We start from the raw sequence: 15,536 nt of genomic DNA, 5'->3' as shown, positions 1-15,536 counted from the left end.
TCTTTCTGTCCAGGGCTCAACACCTCTGCCCATGAGGTGCCACCAGTCCCCACTCCCATTGGAAATACCCCTGCCCTTCACACCACCAATGGTGCACCACTGAGGGGACTCAGGGAAAAGACACATGCAAGTCCTTGGAGTAAGTTTAGGGGTTTTTGATCAAGAACTTCCTTCCAGTATCCCGGTACCCAAAGGCAATCTGAAGACAGGGCCTCTTACCCCATTGCAGGCAAAAGACCATCACAGTGGGGCCCCCTACCTTACAGGGAGAGCTGGTGGCAAGATGCTAGGCTGAAACCTTATTAGTCTTTCCTTGTTAGTCTTTCATTGTTTGTGTCTGGCCTCACAAGGAGCTTACTATTGCAAATGCTATTATTATCTCTATCTTGCACATAAGAAACAAGAACTCATAAAGGTTCTAAAGATTCTGCACCTACTGGGTGGGGCCAGGAAATGAATTGAGTTCTGATTCCAAAGCCCATGTTCTTGACCAAGTCACTAAATTTTCTCCTGTCTCCATTACCCAAATCGCATCCCTTTTACATGGTTCTTCACGCAGTCTAGCTATTTGGGCAAACCTTTCCCAAGCACCATGCTCTACCCAGCTCTGACCTCATGTTGTCTAACAGTGACTTACACATGAGGTTTTGCTGTCCACAAAGACTCTGGGGTCACCATTCAAGGACAGATTTAAAGGAATCAATGTGCAGTTTCTCCAGTTCCACATGACACTCCTAAAACTGGTCTGAGAACATTCCTGCTGCCCAGTAATGCTCTGCACTCCCTCCTGGCTCGCTGACTCCCCTTTCCTTACCACGCTTCTCCTACTTTACAGAAGAAAGGACTGTATCTCCCTGACCCTAAATCTTACTAGGGTGTATTATGTCCAAGTCTGAAAACTCCAGAGTGCATCAACACAAAAGGATAATTCTAAATATTAGAGTAGATGCTGAGAAAACCAGGGACCCTAAAGACTGAGAGACAAATCCTTCTGCTTGTCTGATGGTTTCAATTCTTTGCTTGCAACAATATTATGAACCTAATTGAGTTGTCAGCTCAAAGATTGTTAAAGATAGTTTTTATGACAAATCACCATATGATTTTTGGCATAAAACTCAGAAAATGAGTTTAAATAATTGAAAGGCATTGCTATACAAAACTCATTCCCAATGATTTATTCATGCGTGAACAAGAGTTCTCAGCATTTACATCTATAAAAAATGAAAAATAAGGACAGAATTAATGCTGAGCCCTGTATCATTATAAGCAATACATGACATCCTCTGTGAGTATGTGAGCCACCTTTGTAAAATGCCCCATCCATCTTATAAAGTGATATAGTCCAATAAAATGTTACTTTTTGTGCTTAATATATTTTATAATGAACTTGGGCTATGTTGAGAAATTATATTAATAAAAATAAAAGTATTAATTCAATCTAGAAGAATTTTTTAAACACTAGAAGCCTTAAGGTGCCAGGAAGTATGTTTTTGTTTCAATGCATACGCAAATTTGGTTATAAAGCTCCATGATAGGATAATCAATAAAAGTCTTTGAAGCATAAAAATGCATTTCATTAAAGTCTATGTAGAAATAAAAAAGAAATCATAAATTCAGGGAGTACGTGACAATGTAAACTTTTAAAGAATAATTTTTTCATATACTTTTAAATGAACAATGATAGGTATCAAATTGCTACAGTGTTTAGATACCATTGGATACAGTTTTTTTAAACATGCATTTTATTTTAGAGCATCAATGTTTATAATCATATCTGGAAATTGTATTCTTTGCAATTGTTTAGGTTTACAGTGAAAACATTTTGACCATCAGCATAGAAATGTGTTGAGAGAATTCCTAGTTTTTCAAAACACTTCCAGGGTGTTATGCAAGCAAAATAATAGAGAAGCAGGTGGGGGGCAGTGCAAGGGTAGTTCGGTGGTAGAATTCTCGCCTGCCATGCAGGAGACCCAGGTTCAGTTCCCGGACCATGCACCTTCCAAGATAATACCAAAAAAAATGAAAAAAAATATATGTATATGGAAGCTCACTGGTCTGTGTCAGACTCTGGGTCCACTGGGTGGTCAACCCCCATGGCCTTGGGCACGCCTCGGTTTCAGCAGGTAGCCAGTACTGTGGTATTTGAACTGCCTCGTGGCAGCCTTGCCTTTCCAACTACAGTTGAAGCAAGGAGTTACACACATTTGTGTATCCCTGTCGTCAAGCTGGACAAGTCCATGATGAAACCAAGCCTTGATTCCAACACTTTATGACTCAAGTCCCAAGTCTTGATTTGAAATGTCATACCTGCCGCTTATTTTGTGAGCCGTGGTTATTTGTTAGGCCCCTCAGGGTCTTCATTTCTTCTCTGTAAAATAGGGACAAAGTCACACACCCAACAGACGGTTGTTGCAGTGTTTGAAAAAAGCTCAATAAGAATAATCTCACCTCCTAGCTTTAAATGATTTTTCAAGTATTACCTTGCAGCCCTTCCTTGTTCTGAGCTCAACAAACACACAAAAAAGAATAATATAAATCCCTTCCCACAAAATAATCAATGTTCCTGCACCCCTACACCCCAAAAAAGCACATGAACTTATTCCACCATTCTCACAGTAGGAGCCAAATATAACCTTAAAATCCTTCACAAAACCCAGCTACCAGCAACATCTTTCCCTCAGATGTTTCTGATTGTTGAGCTTTCGATGGCACCTCCCTCCAGGGACTCAACAGTCCCAGGGCAGAGCCCTCTATTCTACAGACCCACAAATATTCCAGCCTTTGCCTGGTGAGTTAGGAAGGTGTGAGGGCAGTGGAGGGACAGAAACTGTAGGAGCCAGGCCTCATGCTCCCCTCCAGCAGAGCCCAGAAAATGTCTCCCCAGGACCGCGGCGCTCTCTGCAGTATCTGTTGCATCTGCAACATCCCCTATGGAGCCCTCCAGTGCTGTTGCAGAGCCGCTTTCATTTGGGTTGCTTCAGGGATCAATGAGGACAGAATCCACTGCTCTGTGTGTTGCTGCTTCTGTTTTACGAGAGGTACTGTTTCATTCATGAATAAGATGCTCTTTTCCGAGGAGTCCCGGGAAGGTGGGCAAGAGAAACAGAGTGACTCAGTCAGGAAGCCAGGAAGATTCTCTCTGCAGTCTTTCCAACCCATCACTTCTGCTGCGTCCATCACCACACACCCCAGGAAGCAAGGAGGGCAGATTACACCAAGCTGCATGCCAGGAAGGACAGAAAGCCACTAGGATTCTGGAACTGAGCTTCAAGCCCACAGCTGCCATTCACAGGTTAGAGGTTAGACAGGCTTGGACTTAAATACTAAGCCTACGTAAGCCCAGTTCTCTGTCATTCATAGCAGAAGAAAAGGACTGTACCGTCCCTTACCACGTGGTCACACTGTGCGCCAGCATGCCATGCACGCAGTTTCCAGGTAGATTTACAAGCTGGTCTTTCCTACCATTCAAGTCTTATATTCTAATCAATATGGAGGCCACAGGGCTAGAGCGCAGGAGGAGCACTCTATGCCCAGCTGGGAAGCCATCAATCTTCACTGGGCAGAAGCAACCGAGCTGATGCAACAGCAGTGCTCAGTTCTGGGGCTTAGCCGCCGCTGTCTTAAGACATTAGGAAGGAAACTAGTTCACACCAGAGGGTCTCAGCTCCTCTGTGCCAGGCCCTGACCCAGGTGCTGAGAATACAGCAGTTAACAAGAGACCACAATCTCAGTCCCAGGACATTTATTTCTTAGTGGGGAGTGGGGCGGGATGGGGGAGGATATAGATAATAAATGAAACTAATAAAACGCAAATGAATGTGAGATGGTGCAAAGAAGAATAAAGCAGAGCAGTGTGTGGAGAGGGAGGGGATGAGTTGCGATGTGAGAAAGCAAGTTCAGGGAAGACATGCCCAAGGAGCTGACATGTGAGTTTGGAGCTGAAGGGAGTGAGGGCAGGAGCATGCAGGGAAGGAACGAGAGAGAGGAAGACCCTTCACTGGCACCTCAATGGCAGAGCTTAACACAGCATCAGCAAGCCAGTGAGTTTTCCTCTCTTTAGATTCTATAAAACACTTATTCACGGTTTTGCATGAAAATTTGGTATTACGGTCATCAGTCCATTGGCAAGTGTTTGTCCCACTATTAAGAAATGTCCCCCAGCTGTCCATGCCCAGCCTCTCTGTGGGCATGGCAACTTTTCATTTCCTTCCCAAATTATGTTGCAATGGTTTAGAAGAGATTTTAAATGGCAATTAAACTTGTGGTACTACAATATGAACAGCTAGAACTATTGCCTCACTCTTAAGAAGGGAAATGAATCTAAAGCCAGGGTGATCTATCAAGGAAAATATGCCAAAATGGAAAAACTGGGGCAGGTAAACCAGTGTTTTCAAAGTTACTTCCAATATTTCTGGATTTATGGCCTATATTTGACCCCGCCCCCCCCTTGGAGAGATTCAAAGGGAAACTCAGTTCCATTCTCTTTTTAAAGTGCTTATCCTATAGTGAAAGAAGTCATTGCAGCCTTCCAGTTTTTTTAAAGGTCAGAAGAACAAAAAATCTCTGAAACATGTTAAGTCAACTGAGAGGGAGTGGGTGGGGGCAAAGGAGTTTTAAAGCTGTTATGGGTGAATCAAAAGATAAGGGCAAATCAAACTTTTGTCTTGTAATTCCTTATTCTGAGATCAGCTTAAATGGAAATTCTCAATATTGAAGCAGAAGTACTATTCTCTGGAGAGGATAATTTGAAATTGATAAAAGAGAAAACTCTGCTCTTAAGTGTTTCCCCATAGTTGGTTTTGATGTCAGCCCCCAGTCCAAAAGAAGGCAGCTATGTCTCCAGGATTCCTTCTTAAAATACAAACATTCCTTGGAAGAGACAAGATGGAGTCAAAACTGACCTTGGCGACTTCGCATGACTTAGTTTGGGAGAAATAAACAGGTAAATTACTAGACAAATCCTCAAGAAGTGATACATAGGAAGGAAAGTGAAGTTTTGATATAGACAGAAGAAGTACAGAGAATGAGAACCAAGAAAGGTTGGTTTGCATAAATATGACAATAGCTAAATTCCTGAGCTGAGTATTGTGGGAAGCACTTTACGGGCATCATCTGATCTATTCCTACAAAAATGTGGAAATGGTACAGGAATGGAAACAGGAATTCCTATTTCATAGAAGAGGGGCGGGCCACGGTGGATCAGTGGCAGAGTTCTCGCCTGCCATGCCAGAGACCCAGGTTTGATTCCCGGTACCTGCCCACGCAAAAAAAAAAAAAAAAAAAACCTATTTCATAGAAAAGGAAAGTGAGACTTAGATGCTATGGAATACAGACCATTTTACCATAGAGAAGTGAAGGGAGACATTTCCCTGCAGTGGCCAGAGAATACGAGCTCATTCACTCCCTTTGAGCAGGCAAACCCTCAAGCACGGAGCAGGCCTCTACCCCAACCCCAGAACCCAAAACAGAACTGCACACTCCAGCCAGGAGGTGGGAACACTTATTGCTCAGAGCCCAAGAGCTACAATACAGACTTGCTTTTGCTTTCAAGGACAAGCAGACCTGATATTGGCCTGGTCTCCCCCCAGGTAGAAGCAATAACCTAACTGTAACCAGCACAGGACATTCCAATTCAGACACTGCCACTGCTTTAACCTCTCCCATCCGGAACAAAGCCAACCACCCAAATGCAGCTTCTAGATGTTCCCTCTAGAATTCCATCTATGGCTTTGCCTTCAAGTTGAACTTAGGGACTAACTGTACTTAAATTGTTCAGGGATGAATGGAGAGTTATATAGATAAGAGGTGTGTAGCGTCTGATCTCAGGATAGAAATGGGAGAATGGATGAAAGATCTTCTGGAGGTGAAATCAAAATTTACAAAGAGCCTCTGAGATCCCCACCAGGCACTCAGAAGTTCTGGAACCAGACATGGTCCAAATTTTGTCTCTACTACTTCCTAGCAATGCGACCTTGGATAAATTACTTAAACCTTCCAAGCCTGTTTCCTCATCAGTAAAAAGAAGTAATTAGGGTGTGTTCCTCAAGAAATTCTAAAGGATTAAGTGCCTGGAAGATAAATAGAAAGTGCTTTATTAAAAAAATGCCTAATAGATATCAGCTAGAATACTGGTCATGACAATAATGATATTGATTCACACACTTAATATCTTGTCCCACTTCTCTTCACCTCTCTAAAGACAATGAACTACCTTGGTCTCCAAAGTAAAGCACAGCTCTTCATGCCCCATGTCTTTATGTATGCTGTTCCCTCTGCCAAGAATTCCATTAGCTGGTTACCTCTTATTCATCTTTTAAGACTCAGCTCAAGTGTGACCCCTGGGAAGGCTGCCTTAGTGCGACTAGTCTTACCCATGCTTTCAGCTCTCATACCATGCTGCACATAATTTCATCATATTGATAAGGACCCTTCTGGGTGAAACGAAAGAAACACAACTCAATGTGGCTTAAGAAGAAGAAAAAGTCCAGCAGTAGTTCTGGATTTGGCACAGCTGGAAACAAGGAGACAAATGATCTAATCCGGAGTCTCTTTTGGTGCACCTCCCAGCTCTACGTTCCTCCAGCTGTTATCCCTCTCAGGACACTCTCCCCATTTGGCAACAAGGGTGCCATAGCAGTCCTTGGCTTCTGTCTTTCCATTTTACCAGTCATGTTGGAAAAAGTCCTTTTTCTCAATGGCTTTACTGATAAACACTATTTAATTCATTGGCTTAAATTGTATTCTCACCCAAGAGGGATGAGGAATTGTACCAAAGAGGGAAATGTTTCAACTGGCCAGTTCTATGTCACGTGCCAACCTCTGGATCTAGATTATGGGACCAACTGCACACAAACTACTTAAGGTGAAGGTAGGGGACATACGGTCCCCCAAAGGAAAATGGGGAGCTCATAGCCTTAAAAGGGGTGTAGTGGCAGTCAGGCAAGAACACAAACATAAGCACCAGAATGCACCTATGTCCATTATCATACCTACCACATCCTATTCACATCTCTTCCCTGGTTAGAGGAGCTACTTGGGGTTGGCAACCACCTCTTGTTCAGGATTCCCCTGGGCCTGAAGGAGAAGAGAAGGGAAGAGGAGGAGAAAGACAAATGAAGGAAATTATCACTGAAAATTTTCCAATTCTTATGAAAGACTTAAAATTACAGATTCAAGAAGTGCAATATACCCCACACAGAATAGATCCAAATAGACATACTCCAAGACACTCACTAATCAGAATGTCAAATGTCAAAGAGAAAGAGAAAATCTTGAAAACAGCAAGAGAAAAGCAATCCATCACATACAAGGGTAGCCCAATAAGACCTTGTGTAGATTTCTCAGTAGAAACCATGGAGGTGAGAAGACAGTGCTATGATATATTTAAGATTCTAAAAGATAAAAACTGTCAACCAAGGATTCTATATCCAGCAAAATTGTCCACCAAAAATGAGGGGGAAATTAAAACATTTTCAGATAAAAAAATCACAGAGAGAATTTGTGACCAAGAGAATGGCTCTGCAAGAAATACTGAAGGGAACATTAGAGACAGATAGGAAAAGACAGGAGAGAGGGGTGTGGATAAGAATGTAGAAATGAAAACTATCAGTAAAGGTAAAAAGAGAAAAAAATTAGAGGTGACATATAAAATCCAAAAGGCAAAATGATAGAAGAAAGTACTGCCCTTACGTTAATAACCCTAAATGTTAATGGATTAACTCCCCAATCCAAGCCATAGACTGGCAGAATGGATTAAACAAACACGACGCATTCATATGCTGTCTACAGGAGATGCATTTTACACCCAAGGACAAACATAGGTTGAAAGTGAAGGGTTGGGAAAAGATATTTCAAGCAAACAACAAAGAGAAAAGAGCAGGAGTAGCTATACTAATAGCCAACAAATTATAATTCAAATGTGAAACAATTGAGAGACAAAGAAGTAACTGATGTATTAATAAAAGGAACAATTCTACAAGAAGGCATAACAATCATAAATATTTATGCACCAACCCAGAGTGCTCCAAAACACATGAGGCAAACAAAGAAAAGAGAAATAGACACATCTACCATAATAGTTGGAGACTTCAATTCTCCACTTTCATCAATGGATAGAACATCTGGACAGAGGATCAGTGAAGAAACAGAGAATTTGAATAATACAATAAATGAACTAGAATTAACAAACGTTTTATAGAACATTACACCCCACAACAGCAGGATGCACCTTTTTCTCAAGTGCTCATGGATCATTCTCAAGTATAGACCATACACTGGGTTACAAAGCAAGTCTCAATAAATTTAAAAAGCTTGAAATTATACAAAACACTTTCTTGGATCATAAAGGAAAGAAGTTGGAAATCAATAACAGGTAGAGGGCCAGAAAATTCTGGTCAAATACATGGAGGCTCAACAACATACTCTTAGACAACCAATGGGCCAATGAAGAAATTACAAGAGAAATCAACAAATATTTCAAGGCAAATGAAAATGAAAACACAACAATCAAAATTTATGGGATGCAGCAAAGGCAGTGATAAGAGGGAAATTTATTGCCTTAAATGCCTATATAAAAAAGGAGAGGGTGGTCCACAGTGGCTCTGCAGGCAGAATTCTTGCCTGCCATGCTGGAGACCTGGGTTTGATTCCCAGTGCCTGCCCATGAAAAAAGGAGGAGGAGAAGGAAAAGGAGCAAAAATTGAGGAATTAACTGTTTACTTGGGAGAACTAGAGAAAGAACAGCAAACTAACCCCAAAGTAAGCAAGAGGAAAGAAATAACGAAGATTAGAGCAGAAATAAATGAAATTGAGAACATGAAAACATTGAGAAAATCAACAAAACCAGAAGTTGGTTCTTTGAGAAAATCAATAAAATTGATGGACCTTAGCAAGGTTGGCAAAAAGAAGAAGAGAAAGAATGCAAATAAATAAAATCAGAAATGGAAGAGGAGACATAACCACTGACCCTACAAAAATAAAGGAGCTAATGAGAGGATACTATGAACAACTTTGTGCTAATAAACTAGACAATGTAGATGAAATGGATAATTTCCTAGAATGATATGAACAACCAACACTGACTCAAGAAGAAATAGATGACCTCAACAAACCAATCACAAGTAAAGAAATTGAATCAGTCATTAAGAAACATCCAAAAAAGAAAACTCCAAGATCCACATGGCTTCACATGAATTCTACCAAGCACTCAAGAAAGAATTAGTACCAATCCTGCTCAAACTCTTCAAAAAAAATTGAAGAGGATGGAAGGCTACCTAATTCATTCTATGAAGCCAGCATCACCCTCATACCAAAACCAGACAGAGATACTACAAGAAAAGAAAATTACAAACTAATCTCATTAATGAATATATATGAAAAAAATGCTAAGCAAAATTCTTGCAGACCAAATACAGAAGCACATTAAAAGAATTATACACTATGACCAAGTTGGATTTATCCCAGGTATGCAAGGATGGTTCAACATAAGAAAATCAATTAATGTAATACACCATATCAACAAATCAAAGCAGAAAAGCCACATGATTATCTCAATTGATGTAGAAAAGGGAATAGAAGGGAACTTCTTCAACATGATAAAGGGAATATATGAAAAACCCACAGCTAATATCATCCTCAATGGGAAAAGACTGAAAGCTTCTCTCCTAAGATCAGGAAAAAGACAAGGTTAGCCACTGTCACCATGGTTATGCAACATTGTGCTGGAAGTTCTAGCCAGAAGAATTAGACAAGAAAAAGAAATACAAGGCATCAAAATTGGAAAGGAAGATGTAAAACTCTCACTGTTTCTAGATGATATGATACTACATTCGAAAACCCTAAGAAATCCATGGCAAAACTACTAGAGCTAACAAATGAGTACAGCAAAGTGGCATATTACAAAATCAACATTCAAAAATTTGTAGTGTTTTTATATACTAGCAATGAGCAATCTGAGGGGGAAATCAAGAAAAAAATTCCATTTACAATTGCAACCAAAAGAATAAAATAGTTAGGAATAAATTTAAATAAGAATACAAAAGACCTATGCAAAGAAAACTACAAGAAATTCCTAAAACAAATCCAAGAAGACCTAAATAAATGGAAGGGCATACTGTGTTCATGCATTGGAAGACTAACTATAGTTAAGATGTCAATTCTACCTAAATTGATTTATAGATTCAATGTAATACCAATTAAAATCCCAAAAACTTATTTTGCAGAAATAGGAAAACCAATAACCAAATTTATCTGGAAGGGCAGGGTGCCCCGAATAGCTAAAAATATCTTGAGAAAGAAAACTGAAGTTGAAGGTATCACACTACCTGACTTTAAGGCGTATTACAAACCTACAGTGGTCAAAATAGCATGGTGCTGGCATAAAGATATATATACTGACCAATGGAATCAAATAGAGTGTTCAGATATAAACCCTCTCGTTTATGGACAATTGATCTTTCATAAGGCAGTCAAGCCAACTCACCTGGGACAGAACAGTCTCTTCAATAAATGGTGCTTCGAAAACTGGATATTCACACGAAAAAAATGAAAGAGGATCCATATTTCACACCCTATATAAAAATTAACTCAAAATGGATCAAAGGCCTAAATATTAGGATTAAGACCACAAAACTTTAAGAAAAAAATTTAGGGAAGTATCTTATAAAGCTTGCAATAGGGGCAGGCCACAGTGGCTCAGCAGGCAGAGCTCTCACCTGCCATGCAGATACCCAGGTTCATTTCCCCAGTGCCTGCCCATGCAAAAAAAAAAAAACTTATAAGAGGAGGCAATTTTCTAGGACTGACACCCAAAGCATGAGCATTGAAGACAGAAATAGATAAATGGGAATTCCTCAAAATTAAATATTTTTATGCATCAAAGAACTTTGTCAAGAAAGTAAAAAAGACATTCTACACAATGGGAGACAATATTTGGAAACGACATATCAGATAAGGGCCTAATATCCAGAATATATAAAGAGATTGTTCAACTCAACAACAAAAAGACAAACAACCCAATTACAAAATGGGCAAAAGACATGAACAGATACTTCTCAGAAAAAGAAATACAAATGACTAAAAGGCACATGAAAAGATGCTCAACTTCCCTGGCTATTAGGGAAATGCAAATCAAAACCACAGTGAGATACTATCTCACACTCACCAGAATGGTCATTATCAATAAAACAGAAAATGACAAGTGCTGGAGAGGATATGAAGAAAGAGGCACACTTATCCACTGTTGGTGTGAATGTCAAATGGTATAACCGCTGTGGAAGGCAGTTTGGTGGGTACTCAGGAAGCTAAGTACAGAATTGCCATATGATCCGGCAATACCATTGCTATGTATTTATTCAGAGGACATGAGGGCAAGGACACAAATGGACATTTGCACAACAATGTTTATAGCAGCATTATTTACAATTGCCAAGAGATGGAAACAGCCCACATGCCCATCAAGAGATGAGTGGCTAAAAAGCTGTGGTGTATGCATACAATGGAATATTACACAGCTGTAAAACAGAATAAAGTCATGGAGCATGTAACAACATAGACGGACCTTGAAGACATTATGTGAGTGAGATTAGCCAGAAACAAAAGGATAAATGCTGTGTGGTCTCACTGATATGAACTAACATTAATGAGCAAACTTGGAGAATTTCAGTTAAGAACAGAGGCTATCAAGAGATAGAAATAGGGTAGAGATTGGGTAATGGAGTTCAAGGGATACAGATTGTGCAACAGGACTGATCATAAAAATTCAGAAATGGATAGCACAATACTACCTGATTGTAGCACAATAATGTAAGTACACTCAATGAAGCTGAATGTGAGAAGGATAGAGGGAGGAGTGCTGAGAGCATATATGAAACCTGAAGGAAAGATAGATGATAAAGACTGAGATGGTATAATCTAGGAATGCCTAGAGTGTACAATGATAGTGACTAAATGCACAAAGTTTTTTTTATTTTTTTTTATTGTTTATCTCTGCCATTGACAACTTTATTTTTGTCTGATTTTGCTCTTCCCCCTTTTGGTCGAGAAAATTTTCTCAATCCCTTGATGCTGAGTTACATTTCATTCTAGGATTTCTGTCCCATGTTGCCAGGAAGGTCCACACCCCTGGAAGTCATGTCCCACGTAGAGAGGGGGAGGGCAGTGAGTTTGCTTGCTGTGTCGGCCGAGAGAGGGAGGCCACATCTGAGCAACAGAAGAGGTTCTCTTGGGGGTAACTCTTAGGCCTGATTTTAAGTAGGCTTAGCCTATCCTTTGCAGGATTAAGTTTCATATGAACAAACCCCAAGATTGGAGGCTCAGCCTATTACTTTGCCTGTCCCCGCTGCCTGTGCAAATATCAAGAATTCTCCACTTGGGGAAGTTGAATTTTCCCCCTTTCTCACCGTTTCCCCTAGGGGACTCTACAAATACTTCCCTATTCACTGTTGAGATCACTCTGGGATTTATCTGGGCATCACACTGGACAAACCTACAAAATCTCAAAATTAAAATGAGATTTTTAATGTACAAATTTGAAAATGTTTTTGCATGAGGAAGAACAAAGAAATGTCAATATTACAAGGTATTGAAAATAGATGGTCATACATATTTTAAAACTTCAATTTCTATGTGAGACTAAAGCAAGAAATGTTTATTTGACAGACTTCTGGGTCAAGATGGCAGCTTAACAACGTGTGCATTTTAGTTCATCCTCCAGAACAACTACTAAATAACCAGAAACAGTACAGAACAGCTCCTGGGACCACATCAGTGACCAGACATACCCCAGTCTGGACCAGCTGGACTGGCTGCGAGCACCCCCCAAAACCGTGAGTTCCCAAAGCTGCGGTGGACAGCACCCCTCCCCCACAGGCCGATTCCCAGAGGGGAAAGTAAAGGACTTTACCAGCAGCAGGGACTGGGCACAATCAAACGCCAATTGTGGAACTAATTAACAAATTATGACCACTAAAAATAGGCCCCCAGCTTAGGTGAACCTGTTCAAAGCGGAGGTTGCTCATTTTTGCCCCGGAGCCAAGGGGGTAGGACTGACAGAAAAAGGGGGGAAAAAAGAAGGAAACAGGTTTCTGTGGCTGTGTATCTACAAAGGCTTGACTGCTCTAGATACAGCAGCAGGACTTTTCAGGCTACAGCTGCCCCAGGCATAGGCAGAAGTGAACTCTTTTGGAGGCTTGTCTGGAGCCTGTGCCTTTCCCAGGGGAGGGATGAAGCCCCACCCAGGTGGAATCCCTCCATCAAGGAATTCAGACACCAGGGCTTGGTAATTTGAAGCCATTAAAACCAGTCTACAACCTCTCCTCTGTCTCCACCACACCCCCAGCAGGGAGAGTCTGCCAAAGTTAAAGGTACCACATCATCTTATGCTGGTGGGACCTGCAGTCAGACAAGCGCTACACACAGGGCAGGATAAGAAAAACAGAGTCCAGAGACTTCACAGGAAAGTCTCTCAACCTGCTGGGTCTCACCTTCAGGGAAAACCAATGCAGGTGACTCTTTCCTCCTGATAGGAGGCCAGTTTGGTCTGGGAAAATCTGGCTGGGGTTATAATACCTAAGTAAACCCTCCTAAGTGTGTGTAGGGGAAAGGCACCACACAAGCAGGGCAAGAAACAAGAAAACAAGAACTGAAAAATTCTCCTCTGTTAAACAAAACTTAAGCTAAAGGTCCAGATAAAGCTGAATGGAATGTCAAAGAACAGATAGACAACAAATTCATCCAGCAAGAAAACCCTAGATAAAAGAAGTGAAAGCAATCTCCAGAATAAACTAATTAAGGTAACTAAATGCCTAGACGCCAGCAAAAAACAACAAATCACACTAGGAAAATTGAAGATATGGCCCAGTCAAAGGAACAAACCAACAATTCAAATGACATACAGGACCTGAAACAATTAATTCAGAATGTACGGACAGACATGGAAAACCTCATCAAAAACCAGATCAATGAATTGAGGGAGGATATAAAGAAGGCAAGGAAAGAATAAAAAGAAGAAACTGAAAGTCTGAAAAAACAAATCACAGAACTTATGGGAATGAAAGGCACAGTAGAAGAGATGAAAAAAACGATGGAAACCTACAATGGTAGATTTCAAGAGACAGAACACAGGATTTCAAAACTGGAGGATGGAACATCTGAAATCCGACAAGAAACAGAAACTATAGGACAAAAATGGAAAAATATGAGCAGGGACTCAAGGAATTGAAAGACAATATGAAGTGCATGAATATACATGTTGTGGGTGTCCCAGAAGGAGAAGAGAAGGGAAAAGGAGAAGAAAAACTAATGGAGGAAATTATCATTGAAAATTTCCCAACTCTTATGAAAGACTTAAAATTACAGATCCAAGAAGTGCAGCGTACCCCAAAGAGAATAGATCCAAATAGACATACTCCAAGACATTTAATAATCACAATGTCAGAGGTCAAAGAGAAAGAGAGGATCTTGAAAGCAGCAAGGGAAAAGCAATCCATCACATACAAGGGAAGCCCAATAAGACTATGCGCAGCTCTCTCAGCAGAAACCATAGAGGCGAGAAGACAGTGGGATAATATATTTAAATTATTAAAAGAGAAAAACTGCCACCCAAGAATTCTATATCCAGCAAAACTGTCCTTCAAAAATGAGGGAGAAATTAAAACATTTTCAGACAAAAAATCACTAAGAGAATTTGTGACCAAGAGACCAGCTCTGCAAGAAATACTAAAGGGAACACTAGAGACAGATACGAAGACAGAAGAGAGAGGTGTGGAGAAGAGTGTAGAAAGGAAGACTATGAGTAAAGGTAAAAAGAAGGAAAATTAGATATGACATATAAAATCCAGAAGGCAAAATAGTAGAAGAAAGTACTACCCATGCAATAATAACACTGAATGTTAATGGATTAAACTCTCCAATCAAAGACATAGTCTGGCAGAATGGATTAAAAAACAGGACCCATCTATATGCTCTCTCTACTCAAAGGACACGAGGCCAAGGACACAAATGGACATTTACACACCAATGTTTATAGCAGCATTATTAACAATTACCAAGAGATGGAAACAGCCAAAATGTCCATCAACAGATGGTTGACTAAACAAACTGTGACATTTACATAAGATGGAATATTATGCAGCTGTAAGACAGAATAAAGTTATGAAGTATGTAACAACATGAATGGACCTTAAAGACATTATGCTGAGTGCAATTGGCCAGAAACAAAAGGACAAATACTGTATGGTCTCATTGATATGAACTGACATTAGTGAATAAACTTGGAATATTTCCTTGGTAACAGTGACCATCAGGAGATAGAAATAGGGTGAGATATTGGGTAATTGGAGCTGAAGGGATACAGATTGTGAAACAGGACTGAATATAAAAACTCAGAAATGGACAGCACAATACTACCTAACTGTAATGTAAGTATGTTAAAACACTGAATGAACCTGCATGTGAGAATGATAGAGGGAGGAGGGCTGGGGACATAGATGAAATCAGAAAGAAAGATAGATGGTAAATATTGAGATGGTATAATCTAG

Source organism: Tamandua tetradactyla, chromosome 1, assembly GCF_023851605.1.
Source record: "Tamandua tetradactyla isolate mTamTet1 chromosome 1, mTamTet1.pri, whole genome shotgun sequence".
Lineage (NCBI taxonomy): Eukaryota > Metazoa > Chordata > Mammalia > Pilosa > Myrmecophagidae > Tamandua > Tamandua tetradactyla.
This window is presented reverse-complemented; position numbering follows the sequence as displayed.